Below are 19,070 nucleotides of genomic sequence, written 5' to 3' on the forward strand. Positions count from 1 at the left end.
ATAAGGACATGGTATCCATGCAATAAACACTTATTTTTTTGTATGTGGGTTAATAATATATGTAGAATTATTTTTAGGATTAATAATCTTTACTTCTTATTGTATATTCTAAGTGGTACCTTCTCACAAAGCCTATGTTAATCTTCAGTCATTCCATTGGAAACATGTTACCTTTAGGGTAAATATACTGATTGCAAAGCAACATTTTCAGCTTGCCATTTTTTACCCCAAAAATAGCATTTCTGGCACCCAGCTTTAATCATGTGACTATTCAGTTTAGGCTTGTTCTATCAGGCAGTACAGGGACAATAGATGCTATCTGGGAATGAAAATCAATAAACCTATATTCCAGCTTCAGTTGCTTGCACCTCACTTTCCTATTTCATAAAAAAAAAATGGTAAGGTCATTGTCTCAACCAATCCACAGAACAAAGTGAGAATTTACAATATTTTCTTATGGCTTAGGTGTTCCGGGAAAGGTGCCATGTGAACAGTTGGTATGCTTCGTCGTCGTTGATTTCCAGAGAATAATAAGTGATCAGTCATGTTTTATTCTAATATATATGATAGACAAGATAGCCCAGGTATTTTGCAAATATAAGGGAACAACACATCTTAAAGATTGTATGTTTCTAAAATTCCATCAGGCATTCCAGTTCCTGGTGTAGATAGTAGCATTCATGAGAACTTTTACTATTTTATTTTATTTTAGAGATGGGGTCTCACTATGTTGCACAGGCTGGAGTACAGTCGTGGGATCTCAACTTGCTGTAATCTCTGCCTCCTGGACTCAAGCAATCCTCCTACCTCAGCCTTCTGAGTAGCTGCGACCATAGGTGCTCACCACCATGCCCAGCTAATTTTTTGTATTTTTGGTAGAGACAAGGTTTCACCATGTTGTTCATGCTAGTCTTGAATTCCTGAGCTCAGAGATTCACCCACCTTGGCTTCCCAAAGTGCTGGGATGAGCTACTGTGCCCAGCTTCATGTGCTGTTTTAAAAAGAAACGTGGCTTCTCTTACTATTTCTTTTTCAAGTCAAAGTTTTGCCACATAAAACTAATCTAAGAAAATGTAGTATATGTTGGTCCTAGGGCACCTATTTCAGGACTTTACTACACGTTGGAATAATCTGAAGATCTATAAAAATATTGATGCCTTCCTAGCACTCCCAGATATTCTAATTTAACTGGCATGAGGTGAAAGCTGAATATTTGGATTTTTAAAAAGTGGTCCATGTGATTCTAATATGCAGCCAACTTTCAAACTCACTATCCTAAGCAGTTGCCTAATCACATTTAAGTCTTTTTTCTCAACTACCCCTTAGCTGCTGAAATTCATCAACTGAAATTCTGCTCCACCTAACCAAGATTTTAACTTTGTGAATACTTATTTTATTTAGAAATTGCAAGCCATCTGATTGTGCATAATCTTTCTTGCTGTGATGTGTTAAGTCTTAACATTTGGCACTAATTAGCCTTACACAGCCCACAAATTCCAGGTGAAGCTCATTATTTTCCCTGCCCAAACTAGCCTTTTCAACGTTTTATAAGATTCAAAGGTTTGATCTCTAATTTTCACATTTACCCAAAATTATTTTGCTCAATGAAGGGTCCTTCTTGTATGTAGAATGTCAGAGAGACATCACTCCCACTGAGGATATCACCTGGTTCTGTTTCCACAAGCTGTGCTTTACAAGGCATCAAAAGCAACTGTGTGTGTCCCGTTTCCTCTGGGCACCAAAACTATCCTAATGAATTAATCTATTGTAAACCATTGTTTGAAAAACTCTTATGCCTGTGTCTTACTCAGCCTGAACCCTTTCCTTGGAATAACCTTTCGTACCCCTATAATCTGGTATTTGGACCACTGAGTACAGGTTCATGTTCCAGGGCTCAGTTGAGACATCACAGCCACCAATAAAGTCTGTTTTGAGTCCATTTTTCTAAGGGAGGATTGATCACTCTACCCTCTGGGCACTCACTGGGTAGCTAATGCTTCTATCATAGACCTTAAATCTCTCTCACACTGTCAGTTGATCTTCTAACTCTCTTCAAGAAGCTATAAAACACTCAAAAGTGAAAAACATATTTATGTCCCAAGTCTCTATCACTGTACTTGACACTGTAGGTACATGGTATGCACTGATCCAATGAATTAAATTTTTTTTAAATGATAAAAACATGGGGCTTGGAGTCAGATATGGGCAAAAATTCCAATTCTGCTTCTTCTAGTATATTTTCGAACAAACCACGTAAATTTTCTAAGCCTAAATGATCCCACATAAAATGTGACTTGTAAGCGACGCCTTTTGGGATTCTGTGAAAATTATATAAGATAATGTCACATGCATAAATCATTCTCCCCCAGACCTCATCTGTGGTAAACTAGTACTGTGGAATTCAGGATCAATGTCATTTTTACTCTCTAAAGCTGTTCTCCAGTTTATAACGTTACCAACACTATCTCACCACACTTTAACCAAACATTGCCTCTCAGATATTTTAAGTAACAATTTGACAACCCTTGCCCTCATTCTGTGTTGTTATCATATTAAGTGGTACTGAGCTCTTGTTTATAAATATTGAAAGCTAGAGTTTATTCTTGACAAAGTGCACACAGTGAAATAAGAAACAGGTATACCACTTAAACTATGCCATTGTATAATGAAGTTAATCCAATATCTGACTATTATCAGGGAAATGTTGCTTATGAGAAGAATAGCAGACAATTACATGGCAATTGGGTGTTTGCATCTTCTATCCTTACTTGCTGCCATTCTAAATTAAAATTTACAAAATCTAATATTTTCTAGTGAGAAGTACCGGTACTGGGAGAAGAATGAGCTCCTCTCTAACCTCATCTTCTCCTACCACACTCCTGAATGAAAACAGTTATTAGAGACAGTTTAAACTTTAAATGGATTTGTGGCACTATCATCAGGTTGTCAATTGTTGATTTGTTGTATTTGGCAATTGTTAATTTTGTAGGTGACATTTAGGGAAAAGAGGAGACTGCAGTCTTAGCTTTTTTTACTAAAGAGGAATGGGCAAACTCTGTTGCACTGTCTTATATTTGTTCTAAAGCACACTAAAAATATGCCACAGAATCTATATAATAAATATGCTTTTGATGACTTTATAGATATCCCACAGTTGACAACAGGGCATTTAAATGGCCCAATACATTTTTTAAATAGGTACTCATTTTGGAAAGCAATATTTACCTGATTTGTTTATCTGCCGTGAAATACAACAGTACATGGTACAATTTTACTGATATATGTACAAAATGACCAAATTCTAATCAGTTCAAAACCTTCTAATTTTATTAAGAAATTCTAACTCTGGAAAATAGAAAATGCCAATTTTTTGGCTGATTGTATTTAAAAAGTAGTGCCGTCAACTACAGATTACATGTCTACATTTACTGCATTTATGATTTAGCTTCTACATCTCAACTAATATACTACTTTCTTTAAAGCAAAGCCTTTTCTGAGTATTCCTCCACAGTAGGACTAGGTTAGATGCATTTCATGTATACATAGTCATAGAATCTGGTGCATAGTAAAAACTCTATTATCCCTTATCAATAAACAAAAAATATTGGACTTATTCATAGAGAGATAAAAAATGATGGTGATAGAAACACATTTTTTCAAACAAATACAGGTAGCAATAATTCATTTCCAGGAGATATACACTAAAAGAAACGTTAAAGGAGACTAGTAAAAGATGGCAATATCAATTTACACAAAGAAGAACATTGAAAAAGGATTTTTTAAAAGAGTAAGTATAAAACACATTTCTTCTCCTTTTAATTTTTTTAAAAAGATAATTGTTTAAAGGCATAAGTTCTAAAAATGCATTTTCTATAAAATACGTATGAATATAATGAATGCCAATAATGGCACAAGAGATAAAATAGAGGAAATAAAAATGTATTGTTATGATGTTCTTATACTACATGAGAATTATATAATATTTTGAAACAGACTATGATAAGTTAAAGACATATATGATAAAAGACCCAAAATAAAGAAGTATAACTAATAAGCAATATTGATAAGATCCCATCATAAAAAATAGATACTTAATACAAACAAGGCAGAGAAAAAAATAATTATTTAAAAAACATTAAAAACATCTAGCAAAATGGTGGATTTAAATGCAAATCTATAATTATATTGAATGCAAATGGTCTAAAATTGCCAGTTAAAAGACATAGTTATCACATTGGATTTAAAAGTAGATACAACTCAGCATTTGCTTGTCTGTAAAGGATTTTATTTCTCCTTCACTTATGAAGCTTAGTTTGGCTGGATATGAAATTCTGGGTTGAAAATTATTTTCTTAAAGAATGTTGAATATTGGCCCCCACTCTCTCCTGGCTTGTAGGGTTTCTGCTGAGAGATCTGCTATTAGTCTGATGGGCTTCCCTTTGTAGGTAACCTGACCTTTCTCTCTGGCTGCCCTTAGCATTTTTTCCTTTATTTCAACCTTGGTGAATCTGACAATTATGTGTCTTGGGGTTGCTCTTCTCGAGGAGTATCCTTGTGGTGTTCTCTGTATTTCCTGAATTTGAATGTTGGCCTGCCTTGCTAGGTTGGGGAAGTTCTCCTGGATAATATCCTGAAGAGTATTTCCCAGCTTGGTTCCATTCTCCCCGTCACTTTCACGTCCACCAATCAAATGTAGTTTTGGTCTTTTCACATAGTCCCATATTTCTTGGAAGCTTTGTTCATTTCTTTTTACTCTTTTTTCTCTAAACTTTTCTTCTCACTTCATTTCATTCATTTGATCTTCAATCACTGATACCCTTTCTTCCACTTGATTGAATCGGCTACTGAGGCTTGTGAATGCGTCCTGTAGTTCTCGTGCCATGGTTTTCAGCTCCATCAGGTCATTTAAGGTCTTCTCTACACTGTTTATTCCAGTTAGCCATTCATCTAATCTTTTTTCAAGGTTTTTAACTTCCTTGCAATGGGTTTGTACATCCTCCTTTAGCTCAGAGAAGTTTGTTATTACCGACTTTCTGAAGCCTACTTCTGTCAACTTGTCAAAGTCATTCTCTGTCCTGCTTTGTTCCATTGCTGGTGAGGAGCTGTGATCCTTTGGGGGAGAAGGGGCACTCTGGTTTTCAGAATTTTCAGCTTTTCTGCTCTGGTTTCTCCCCACCTTTGTGGTTTTATCTACCTTTGGTCTTTGATGATGGTGACCTACAGATAGGGTTTTGGTGTGGATGTCCTTTTTGTTGATGTTGATGCTATTCCTTTCTGTTTGTTAGTTTTCCTTCTAACAGTCAGGTCCCTCAGCTGCAGGTCTGTTGGAGTTTGCTGGGGGTCTACTCCAGACCCTGTTTGCCTGGTTATCACCAGCGGAGGCTGCAAAACAACAAATATTGCAGAACAGCAAATGTTGCTGCCTGATCCTTCCTCTGGAAGCTTCATCTCAGAGGGGCACCAGGCTGTATGAGGTGTCAGATGGCCACTACTGGGAGGTGTCTCCAAGTTAGGCTACACCAGGGTCAGGGACCCACTTGAGGGGCCAGTCTGTCTGTTGTCAGAGCTCAAACACCATGCTGGAAGAACCACTGCTCTCTTCAGAGCTGTCAGACAGGGACGTTTAAGTCTGCAGAAATTTCTGTTGCCTTTTGTTCAGCTATCCCCTGCCCCCAGAAGTGGAGTCTACAGAGGCAGGCTGGCCTCCTTGAGCTACAGTAGACTCCACCCAGTTTGAGCTTCCAGGCCACTCTGTTTAGCTACTCAAGCCTCAGCAATGGCAGACGCCCCTCCCCCAGCCAGGCTTGCTACCTGGCAGTTCAAAGTCAGACTAGCAGTGAGCAAGTCTCCTTGGGCATGGGACCCACTGAGCCAGGCGCAGGATATAATCTCCTAGTGTGCCATTTGCTGAGACCTTGGAAAAGTGCAGTGCTAGGGGCGGAGGAGCCAAGACGGCCGAATAGGAACAGCTCCAGTCTACAGCTCCCAGCGTGAACGACGCAGAAGACGGGTGATTTCTGCATTTCCATCTGAAGTACCGGGTTCATCTCACTAGGGAGTGCCAGACAGTGGGCGCAGGCCAGTGGGTGCGCGCACCGTGCGCGAGCCGAAGCAGGGCGAGGCATTGCCTCACTTGGGAAGTGCAAGGGGTCAGGGAGTTCCCTTTCTGAGTCAAAGAAAGGGGTGACAGACGCACCTGGAAAATCGGGTCACTACCACCCGAATATTTCAGACCGGCTTAAAAAATGGTGCACCACGAGATTATATCCCAAACATGGCTTGGAAGGTCCTACACCCACGGAATCTCGCTGATTGCTAGCACAGCAGTCTGAGATCAAACTGCAAGGCGGCAGCGAGGCTGGGGGAGGGGCGCCCACCATTGCCCAGGCTTGCTTAGGTAAACAAAGCAGCGGGGAAGCTCGAACTGGGTGGAGCCCACCACAGCTCAAGGAGGCCTGCCTGCCTCTGTAGGCTCCACCTCTGGGGGCAGGGCACAGACAAACAAAAAGACAGCAGTAACCTCTGCAGACTTAAATGTCCCTGTCTGACAGCTTTGAAGAGAGCAGTGGTTCTCCCAGCATGCAGCTGGAGATCTGATAACCAGCAGACTGCCTCCTCAAGTGGGTCCCTGACCCCTGACCCCCAAGCAGCCTAACTGGGAGGCACCCCCAAGCAGGGGCACACTGACACCTCACACAGCAAGGTATTCCAACAGACCGGCAGCTGAGGGTCGTGTCTGTTAGAAGGAAAACTAACAAACAGAAAGGACATCCACACTGAAAACCCATCTGTACATCACCATCATCAAAGACCAAAAGTAGATAAAACCACAAAGATGGGGAAAAAACAAAACAGAAAAACTGGAAACTCTAAAACGCAGAGTGCCTCTCCTCCTCCAAAGGAACACAGTTCCTCACTAGCAATGGAACAAAGCTGGATGGAGAATGACTTTGACGAGCTGAGAGAAGAAGGCTTCAGATGATCAAATTACTCTGAGCTACGGGAGGACATTCAAACCAAAGGCAAAGAAGTTGAAAACTTTGAAAAAAATTTAGAAGAATGTATAACTAGAATAACCAATACAGAGAAGTGCTTAAAGGAGCTGATGGAGCTGAAAACCAAGGCTCGAGAACTACATGAAGAATGCAGAAGCCTCAGGAGCCGATGCGATCAACTGGAAAAAAGGGTATCAGCAATGGAAGATGAAATGAATGAAATGAAGCGAGAAGGGAAGTTTAGAGAAAAAAGAATAAAAAGAAATGAGCAAAGCCTCCCAGAATTATGGGACTATGTGAAAAGACCAAATCTACGTCTGATTGGTGTACCTGAAAGTGATGGGGAGAATGGAACCAAGTTGGAAAACACTCTGCAGGATATTATCCAGGAGAACTTCCCCAATCTAGCAAGGCAGGCCAACGTTCAGATTCAGGAAATACAGAGAACGCCACAAAGATACTCCTCGAGAAGAGCAACTCCAAGACACATAATTGTCAGATTCACCAAAGTTGAAATGAAGGAAAAAATGTTAAGGGCAGCCAGAGAGAAAGGTTGGGTTACCCTCAAAGGGAAGCCCATCAGACTAACAGCAGATCTCTCGGCAGAAACCCTACAAGCCAGAAGAGAGTGGGGGCCAATATTCAACATTCTTAAAGAAAATAATTTTCAACCCAGAATTTCATATCCAGCCAAACTAAGCTTCATAAGTGAAGGAGAAATAAAATACTTTACAGACAAGCAAATGCTGAGAGATTTTGTCACCACCAGGACAGCCCTAAAAGAGCTCCTGAAGGCAGCGCTAAACATGGAAAGGAACAACTGGTACCAGCCACTGCAAAATCATGCCAAAATGTAAAGACCATCGAGACTAGGAAGAAACTGCATCAACTAACAAGCAAAATCACCAGCTAACATCATAATGGCAGGATCAAATTCACACATAACAATATTAACTTTAAATGTAAATGGACTAAATTCTCCAATTAAAAGACACAGACTGCCAAATTGGATAAAGAGTCAAGACCCATCAGTGTGCTGTATTCAGGAAACCCATCTCACATGCAGAGACACACATAGGCTCAAAATAAAAGGATGGAGGAAGATCTACCAAGCAAATGGAAAACAAAAAAAGGCAGGGGTTGCAATCCTAGTCTCTAATAAAACAGACTTTAAACCAACAAAGATCAAAAGAGACAAAGAAGGCCATTACATAATAGTAAAGGGATCAATTCAACAAGAAGAGCTAACTATCCTAAATATATATGCACCCAACACAGGAGCACCCAGATTCATAAAGCAAGTCCTGAGTGACCTACAAAGAGACTTAGACTCCCACACATTAATAATGGGAGACTTTAACACCCCACTGTCAACATTAGACAGATCAACGAGACAGAAAGTCAACAAGGATACCCAGGAATTGAACTCAGCTCTGCACCAAGTGGACCTAATAGACATCTACAGAACTCTCCACCCCAATCAAAAGAATATACATTTTTTTCAGCACCACACCACACCTATTCCAAAACTGACCACATAGTTGGAAGTAAAGCTCTCCTCAGCAAATGTAAAAGAACAGAAATTATAACAAACTATCTCTCAGACCACAGTGCAATAAAACTAGAACTCAGGACTAAGAAACTCACTCAAAATCACTCAACTATGTGGAAACTGAACAACCTGCTCTGAATGACTACGGGGTACATAACAAAATGAAGGCAGAAATAAAGATGTTCTTTGAAACCAATGAGGACAAAGACACACCATACCAGAATCTCTGGGACACATTCAAAGCAGTGTGTAGAGGGAAATTTATAGCACTAAATGCCCACAAGAGAAAGCAGGAAGGATCCAAAATTGACACCCTAACATCACAATTAAAAGAACTAGAAAAGCAAGAGCAAACACATTCAAAAGCTAGCAGAAGGCAAGAAATAACTAAAATCAGAGCAGAACTGAAGGAAATAGAGACACAAAAAACCCTTCAAAAAATTAATGAATCCAGGAGCTGGTTTTTTGAAAGGATCAACAAAATTGATAGACCACTAGCAAGACTAATAAGGAAGAAAAGAGAGAAGAATCAAATAGATGCAATAAAAAATGATAAAGGGGATATCACCACCGATCCCACAGAAATACAAACTACCTTCAGAGAATACTACAAACACCTCTACGCAAATAAACTAGAAAATCTAGAAGAAATGGATAAATTACTCCACATATACACCCTCCCAAGACTAAACCAGGAAGAAGTTGAATCTCTGAATAGACCAATAACAAGAGCTGAAATTGTGGCAATACTCAATAGCTTACCAACCAAAAAGAGTTCAGGACAAGATGGTTCACAGCCGAATTCTACCGGAGGTACAAGGAGGAACTAGTACCATTCCTTCTGAAACTATTCCAATCAATAGAAAAAGAGGGAATCCTCCCTAACTCATTTTATGAGGCCAGCATCATCCTGATACCAAAGCTGGGAAGAGACACAACCAAAAAAGAGAATTTTAGACCAATATCCTTGATCAACATTGATGCAAAAATCCTCAATAAAATACTGGCAAACCAAATCCAGCAGCACGTCAAAAAGCTTATCCACCATGATCAAGTGGGCTTCATCCCTGGGATGCAAGGCAGGTTCAATATATGCAAATCAATAAATATAGTCCAGCATATAAACAGAACCAAAGACAAAAACCACATGATTATCTCAATAGATGCAGAAAAGGCCTTTGACAAAATTCAACAACACTTCATGCTAAAAACTCTCAATAAATTAGGTATTGATGGGACGTATCTCAAAATAATAAGGGCTATCTATGACAAATCCACAGCCAGTACCATATTGAATGGGCAAAAACTGGAAGCATTCCCTTTGAAAACTGGCACAAGACAGGGAAGCCCTCTCTCACCACTCATATTCAACATAGTGTTGGAAGTTCTGGCCAGGGCAATTAGGCAGGAGAAGGAAATAAAGGGTATTCAATTAGGAAAAGAGGAAGTCAAATTGTCCCTGTTTGCAGATGACATGACTGTAGATCTAGAAAACCCCGTTGTCTCAGCCCAAAATCTCCTTAAGCTGATAAGCAACTTCAGCAAAGTCTCAGGATACAAAATCAATGTACAAAAATCACAAGCATTCCTATACACCAATAACAGACAAACAGAGAGCCAAATCATGAGTGAACTCCATTCACAACTGCTTCAAAGAGAATAAAATACCTAGGAATACAACTTACAAGGGACGTGAAGGACCTCTTCAAGGAGAACTACAAACCACTGCTCAACGAAATAAAAGAGGATACAAACAAATGGAAGAACATTCCATGCTCATGGGTAGGACCAATCAACATCGAGAAAATGGCCATACTGCCCAAGGTAATTTATAGATTCAATGCCATCCCCATCAAGCTACCAATGACTTTCTTCACAGAATTGGAAAAAACTACTTTAAAGTTAATATGGAACCAAAAAAGAGCCCGCATCGCCAAGGCAATCCTAAGCCAAAAGAACAAAGCCGGAGGCATCACGCTACCTGACTTCAAACTATACTACAAGGCTACAGTAACCAAGACAGCATGGTACTGGTACCAAAACAGAGATATAGATCAATGGAACAGAACAGAGCCCTCAGAAATAACGCTGCATATCTACAACTATCTGATCTTTGACAAACCTGAGAAAAACAAGCAATGGGGAAAGGATTCCCTATTTAATAAATGGTGCTGGGAAAACTGGCTAGCCATATGTAGAAAGCTGAAACTGGATCCCTTCCTTACACCCTATACAAAAATTAATTCAAGATGGATTAAAGACTCAAATGTTAGGCCTAAAACCATAAAAACTCTAGAAGAAAACCTAGGCATTACCATTCAGGACATAGGCATGGGCAAGGACTTCATGTCTAAAACACCAAAAGCAATGGCAACAAAAGCCAGAATTGGCAAATGGGATCTAATTAAACTAAAGAGCTTCTGCATAGCAAAAGAAACTACCATTAGAGTGAACAGGCAACCTACAAAATGGGAGAAAATTTTCACAACCAACTCATCTGACAAAGGGCTAATATCCAGAATCTACAACGAACTCAAACAAATTTACAAGAAAAAAACAAACAACCCCATCAAAAAGTGGGCAAAGGACATGAACAGACACTTCTCAAAATAAGACAGTTATGCAGCCAAAAAACACATGAAAAAATGCTCACCATCACTGGCCGTCAGAGAAATGCAAATCAAAACCACAATGAGATACCATCTCACACCAGTTAGAATGAAAATCATTAAAAAGTCAGGAAACAACAGGTGCTGGAGAGGATGTAGAGAAATAGGAACACTTTTACACTGTTGGTGGGACTGTAAACTAGTTCAACCATTGTGGAAGTCAGTGTGGTGATTCCTCAGGGATCTAGAACTAGAAATACCATTTGACCCAGCCATCCCATTACTGGGTATATACCCAAAGGACTATAAATCATGCTGCTATAAAGACACATGCACACGTATGTTTATTGTGGCACTATTCGCAATAGCAAAGACTTGGAACCAACCCAAATGTCCAACAACGATAGACTGGATTAAGAAAATGTGGCACATATACACCATGGAATACTATGCAGCCATAAAAAATGATGACTTCATGTCCTTTGTAGTGACATGGATGAAATTGGAAATCATCATTCTCAGTAAACTATCGCAAGGACAAAAAACCAAACACCGCATGTTCTCACTCATAGTTGGTAATTGAACAATGAGAACACTTGGACACAGGAAGGGGAACATCATACTCTGGGTACTGTTGTGGGGTGGGGGGAGGGGGGAGGCATAGCATTAGGAGATATACCTAATGGTAAATGACGAGTTAATGGGTACAGCACACCAGCATGGCACATGTATACATATGTAACTAACCTGCACATTGCGCACATGTACCCTAAAACCTAAAGCGTAATAATAATAATTAATAAATGAATAAATAAATTTGCACCATAGAATGGTGATATCAAATGACAAAAAAAAAAAGAAAAGAAAACCCCATTATCTCAGCCCAAAATCTCCTTAAACTGATAAGCAACTTCAGCAAAGTCTCAGGATACAAAATCAATGTGCAAAAATCACAAGCATTCCTATACACCAATAACAGACAAACAGAGAGCCAAATCATGAGTGAACTCCCATTCACAACTGCTACAAAGAGAATAAAATACCTACGAATCCAACTTACAAGGGATGTGAAGGACCTCTTCAAGGAGAACTACAAACCACTGCTCAACAAAATAAAAGAGGATACAAACAAATGGAAGAACATTCCATGCTCATGGATAGGAAGAATCAATATCATGAAAATGGCCATACTGCCCAAGGTAATTTATAGATTCAAAGCCATCCTCATCAAGCTATCCATGACTTTCTTCACAGAACTGGAAAAAACTACTTTAAACTTCATATAGAACCAAAAAAGAGCCAGCATTGCCAAGACAATCCTAAGCGAAAAGAACAAAGCTGGAGGCATCACGCTACCTGACTTCAAACTATACTACAAGGCTACAGTAACCAAAACAGCATGATACTGGTACCAAAACAGAGATATAGACCAATGGAACAGAACAGAGGACTCAGAAATAACACCACACATCTACAACCATCTGATCTTTGACAATGGGGAAAGGATTCCATTTAATAAATGCTGCTGGGAAAACTGGCTAGCCATATGCAGAAAGCTGAAACTGGATCCCTTCCTTACACCTTATACAAAAATTAATTCAAGATGGATTAAAGACTCAAATGTTAGACCTAAAACTATAAAAACCCTAGAAGAAAACCTAGGCAATACCATTCAGGACATAGGCATGGGCAAGGATCTCATGAGTAAAATACCAAAACCAATGGCAACAAAAGCCAAAATAGACAAATGAGATCTAATTAAACTAAAGAGCTTCTGCATAGCAAAAGAAGCTACCATTAGAGTGAACAGGCAACCTACAGATTTTTGCAATCTACCCATCTGACAAAGGGCTAATATCAAGAATCTACAAAGAACTTAAACAAATTTACAAGAAAAAATCAAACAACCCCATCAAAAAGTGGGCAAAGGATCTGAACAGACACTTCTGAAAAGAAGACATTTATGCAGCCAAAAGACACATGAAAAAATGCTCATCATCACTGGTCATCAGAGAAATGGAAATCAAAACCACAATGAGATACCATCTCACACCAGTTAGAATGGTGATCATTAAAAAGTCAGGAAACAACAGGTGCTGGAGACGATATGGAGAAAGAGAAACACTTTTACACTGTTGGTGGGACTGTAAACTAGTTCAACCATTGTGGAAGACAGTGTGGCAATTCCTCAAGGATCTAGAACTAGAAATACCATTTGACCCAGCCATCCCATTACTGGGTATATACCCAAAGGATTATAAATCATGCTACTATAAAGACACATGCACACGTATGTTTATTGTGGCACTATTCACAATTGCAAAGACTTGGAATCAACCCAAATGTCTAACAATGGTGACTGGATTAAGACAATGTGGCACATATATACCATGGAATCCTATGCAGCCAAAAAAAAGAATGAGTTCATGTCCTTTGTAGCAACGTAGATGAAGCTGGAAACCATCATTCTGAGCAAACTATGGCAAGGACAGAAAACCAAATACCACATGTTCTCACTCATAGGTGGGAATTGAACAATGAGAACACTTGGACACAGGGCAGGGAACATCACAGACCAGGGCCTATTGTGGGGTGGGGGGATGGGGGAGGGATAGCTTTAGGAGAAATACCTAATGTAAATGACAAGTTAATGGGTGCAGCAAACCAACATGGCACATGTATATATGTATGTAACAAACCCACAAGTTGTGCACATGTATCCTAGAACTTAAAGTATAATAAAAATAAATAAATAAAATAAAAGTAGATACAACTCTATGCCTACAAGAAACATATTAAATATAAGATGCTACCTATAGGAAATACATTAAAGATGCCTACAATAAATTTACATTAAATCTAAAAATATAAATATGTTATAAGCAAAAATATGGAAAGACATAGCATGCATAAACTAATTAAAGAAAGTTAAAATACCTAAAATAAGATAAAATAGATTTTAAAACCTAGGATAAAGAGCTACCGGGCTAAAGAGTGACTTACATAATGTTATAGCAGTGAACTCATTGAGAATGCATACAAATCCTAAATGTATATTCAACAAATACATAAGATATATAAAATAAAATAAGATGAACACTGATAAAAAAGAAAATGGAAAGTTCACAAATATACTTGGAGATATCAACTCTCTTTTATCAATATTTAATCTAATAATTAGACAGAAAATGAGTATCTGAAGTCCTGAAAAATCCTAAGACCAATCTGACCAAATTAATATTTAGGGCAGCTTCTCCCAACTATTGCATAAGTCATATTCATTTCATGTGCATGTGTCCCAATATAAACCATATCTTGGGCAATAATTAAAATGTCAAAAATTTTTCAGGTTGAAATAGTATTAAAAATATTTGATGAAAATAAGACAAAAGTGAATGATAACTGGAAATTGCCTAAGTATTTGGAAATTAAATAATGCACTTTAAATAATTCATAAGTCAAATAAATCACACAAAAATATTAAAAATATATTGAAGTGAATACAAATAAAAATGCAATCTACCAAAGTTTGTGAGATACAGCTGAAGCAATAATTATGAGGAATTTTGCAACATTATATGTTAATATCAGAAAACATTAAATATCCAAATCAATAAGTCTAATATATCCAAAGAGGCATAAAGGAGAAAAATTAAGATAAGAGGTCAATAAAGTTGAAATAAATAACTAAAAATTTTAGAAATCAATAAAACCACAATCTAGTTTTTTGAAAATACCAGTATAATTGACTCGTCTCTAACCTGACTGATCAAAGAAAAAAAACGTAAGACACAAATTACTAACAACAGGAATGTAAAGAGACATCACAGAATCCTACTGTTTCTACAGAAGTTAAAATAGAAATAAGAAAGTATTATAAACAAATTCATGCCCTTAAATTTGATAACATGTCTTGAAAAAGTCAAATTCCCTGAAAAATGCAAAATCCCAAGCCCAATTATTGAAAACTGGGTAATCTGAGTAGTCTTAACATCTATTAGAGAATCTAAATTTGAAGACCTCCCCAAACTCTTCCAGAAAATAGAGAAATAGAAAACACATCCCAACTCATTTTATGAAGCCAACATTTTCTTTATAGCAAAACAAGAAAATGGCATTTAAAAAACTCCTAAACACCAATATTCCTTGTAAACCTAAGCACAAAATTCCTTAAAGATGTATTATCAAATTGAATCTAATAACATATTTTAAAAGTAACAACCAATGGGGTTTGCTCCAGGAATCATAGTTGGTTCAACATTAGAAAAATCAATGAAATTATTCATAAAACAGACTGAAAAAGAACAATCATATGACAGAAATAGAAAAAGTATTTTACAAAATTTAACACTGTTCATAACAAACTCTCTCAGCAAACTAAGAAGAGAAAGGTTCTTCCTCAATCTGACAAGGGACATCTATAAAATACTTATAGCATCATAGTTTATGGTAAAGATGGAATGTTGTTATACTAATATCAAGAGCAAGACAGCTGGGCGTGGTGGCTCACGTCTATAATCCCAGCACTTTTGGGAGGCCAAGGCAGGTGGATCACCTGAGGTCAGGAGTTCGAGACCAGCCTGGCCAACATGGTAAAACCGTGTCTCTACTAAAAATGTAAAAATTAGCTGGGCGTGGTGGTGGGTGACTGTAATCCCAGCTACTCAGTAGGCTGAGGCAGGAGAACTGCTTGAACCCGGAAGGCAGAGGTTGCAGTGAGCCAAGAGGAAGCCATTACATTTCAGCCTGGGTGACAAAGGCGAAACTCCATAAAAATAAAAATAAATAAATAAATAAATAAAGAGCAGACAAGGATATTTGCTCCCACCATCACTGTTAATCATTTCACTGGAGGTTCTAGTCAGGTCAATAAGGCAAGAAAATGAAATAGAAGATATACATATTGAAAAGGAAGCAACAAAACTGTTATTTTTTGTAACGTGTATACATGTAGACAACATAACCATCTACACAGAAAATTTCAGATAAGCTATCACAACTAATGGATGAGTTTTTAGCAAATCCACAGAGTATGAAGTCAATATGAAATTGAATTATAAGTCTATTTACTAGCAGTAAACAATTAGGAATTACAATTTTAAAGTATAAGTGTTATTTGCAATAGCATTGTAAATATAAACTGTAGATAAATCTGAGAAAATATGTACATAATTTGCAAACTATAAATCATTGATAAGAGAAAATAAGGAATATCTACACAGAGAAAAATATTGTGTTTATAAATTAGCAGGCTTGATAATATTAAGGTGTCACTTCTCCCCAAATTGATCTTAAAGTTCAGTGCAATCACAATCAAATTCCCAGCAAAATTTTCTGTAGAAATTGACAAGCTGGTTTATCATTAATATGAAAAATCAAAGAACCTAAAACCATCTACAGAAAGAACAAAGCCTGGAGTCTAATATTAATATTATCTTATTTCAACACATATTATAAAGACTACATTAATCAAAATAGTGTGGCATTGGCATAGGTTATAAACCACTAAATACACAGATAAGCAAACACATCTAAAGTCAATTGTCTTTTAACAAAAAAGCCAAAGCATTCCAACGGGAAGTCAAAATTCATTCGAACAAATGAGTCTGGGACAATTGCACAATGATACATAATATATAATTAAACAAAAAATTAACCTTATTCCATAACTAGTTTGAATAATCAACTTTAAATGAATGATATACTTAATGTAAATCCTAAATTATAAATCTTATACAATAAAAAAGAAGAAAATTTTAACTTACGGTTAGGCAATTTTTTAAAAGATACAATACAAAAAGAATGAGCCATATAAAAAATAATAATTTGGGTCACATTAAAATTAAAACCTGTCTTGGAAAGGCGCTACTCAAAAATTAAAAGACAAAACAGACTGTAAGAAAATATTGGTAAAACACCTATCTGATATACTGCTTGTAAAGGACCTGTATAGTGTGTGTGTGCGTGTGTGTGTGTGTGCATAAAATTACAAATTAATAAAACAATCCAATAAAAATGTGCAAAAGATGTGAATACTGAATTCATTGATGATAATATATAAACAAGCCTATAATAAGGTGTTCAGCATTATTAGGGAAATGAAAATTAAAACTGGTATGTCATATTACTAGATACCTATAAAGGTGGCTAAAATAAAAAATGTGACAATACCAAGTTTCTAGCAAGGATGAGGCAAAACTGGGACTCTCATTCATTGCTGTCTAGAATGCAAACTGACACAACCACTTTTGTCTGTTCTTTTATAAACTTTAACAGACATTTATTATATAATCCAGTAATCCCACTTCAAAATTTACCAAGAGCAATAAAAACTTGTGTTCATACACAACACAGAAATTGTATGTGGACATTTGTGTTGGCTTTATTCATAATCATCAACAATTGGAAGCAACCCAAAAGTCTTTGAAATGGCAAATGGATAAACAAACCACTACATCCATAATTAAGTGTTACTCAGCAACGTTAAGAAATGAACTTCTGATTCACACAATGACATGACTTAGTCACAAATGCATTATGCCAGGTGAAAGAAGCTGGTATCAAAAAACACATAATGTATGAGTCATTTATGTGATATTATGCAATAAGCAAAACTGTAGAAACTTAATTCATATCAGTGGTTGCCAAGTGTTGTTTCTAGGGAAGGAGGGTTAATGAAAAAGGGGCATGAATGTTTAGAGGTGGTGAAACTATTAACATGATTATATACGTTTATTGCATTCATGAAACTGTATACTTAAAAAGGGTAAATTTTACAATATGCAAATCATGCCTTAATAAATCTGACTTTGAAAAAGTGCATTTGACATAAAAATGTGTTAATAAGCCGGTCAAGTAGTTTTCTTCCCTTAATGCACATTAAAAAGAGGTATAAATGTCCCTTTGGAGATATGTGTCAAGAGTCTCTATATTTCAGAACCAGCATCAAAGCTTGAAAGTAGAATGCCATAAATTTTCTCTGATTCAGCTCTCAGCACCCTGGAGGGCACTAAATAAACAGTCTTTGCTGAATGACTATTCTTTACAGTTCCTGCAGCACAAAGTTTAGAAACCATTGACTGGAACGTAGAAAAAGGAGGTTACGAACTACAATTTCTGAGAGGGCAGAAACAAGGCCCCAGCACTGTATCCCAAGGCTTAACCTTCAAATTTAAGCACCATCAAGAGGAAATATAGCAAATAAATCAGGAAACTATAAATTCCAGCCTGTTTGTTCTTATTCTTCCTCATTGATAGCTCATCTCCCTGTATCTTTACCACACCCCCCTCACACACACACACACACCCCTACCAGTACTACGTACACTAAAACTCTTTTTTTTTTTTTTTTTTTTTTTTTTTTTGAGACGGAGTCTTGCTCTGTCTCCCAGGTTGGAGTGCAGTGGCGCGATCTCGGCTCACTGCAAGCTCCGCCTCCCGGGTTCACGCCATTCTCCTGCCTCAGCCTCCCAAGTAGCTGGGACTACAGGCGCCCGCCAACACGCCCGGCTAATTTTTTGTATTTTTAGTAGAAACGGGGTTTCACCATGTTAGCCAAGATGGTCTCGATCTCCTGACCTCGTGATCCGCCCGTCTCGGCCTCCCAAAGTGCTGGGATTACAGGCGTGAGCCACCGCGCCCGGCCTAAAACTCTTTTTTTCTCACACAAGTATAAATATCTGAAAGGAGATTCATTTGCATTTTAAAAGGCTAAATGGATTAAGTTTTAGATACTAGATTTCAATCACATTTGAAATCACATTTGAGAGAAAGTTTGCCTCAACTCCCTAAACCACACCTATATGAATAGCCACTCCCCTAACAATAATACAGACCACTTTCACTCATCTTTACCTTTTTACCAAATATACACTGCACTCTGGAAAGATGTACAATGTTATCTAGATCTTAAGG

This window comes from Pan paniscus, chromosome 6 (assembly GCF_029289425.2).
Source record: "Pan paniscus chromosome 6, NHGRI_mPanPan1-v2.0_pri, whole genome shotgun sequence".
Classification (NCBI taxonomy): domain Eukaryota; kingdom Metazoa; phylum Chordata; class Mammalia; order Primates; family Hominidae; genus Pan; species Pan paniscus.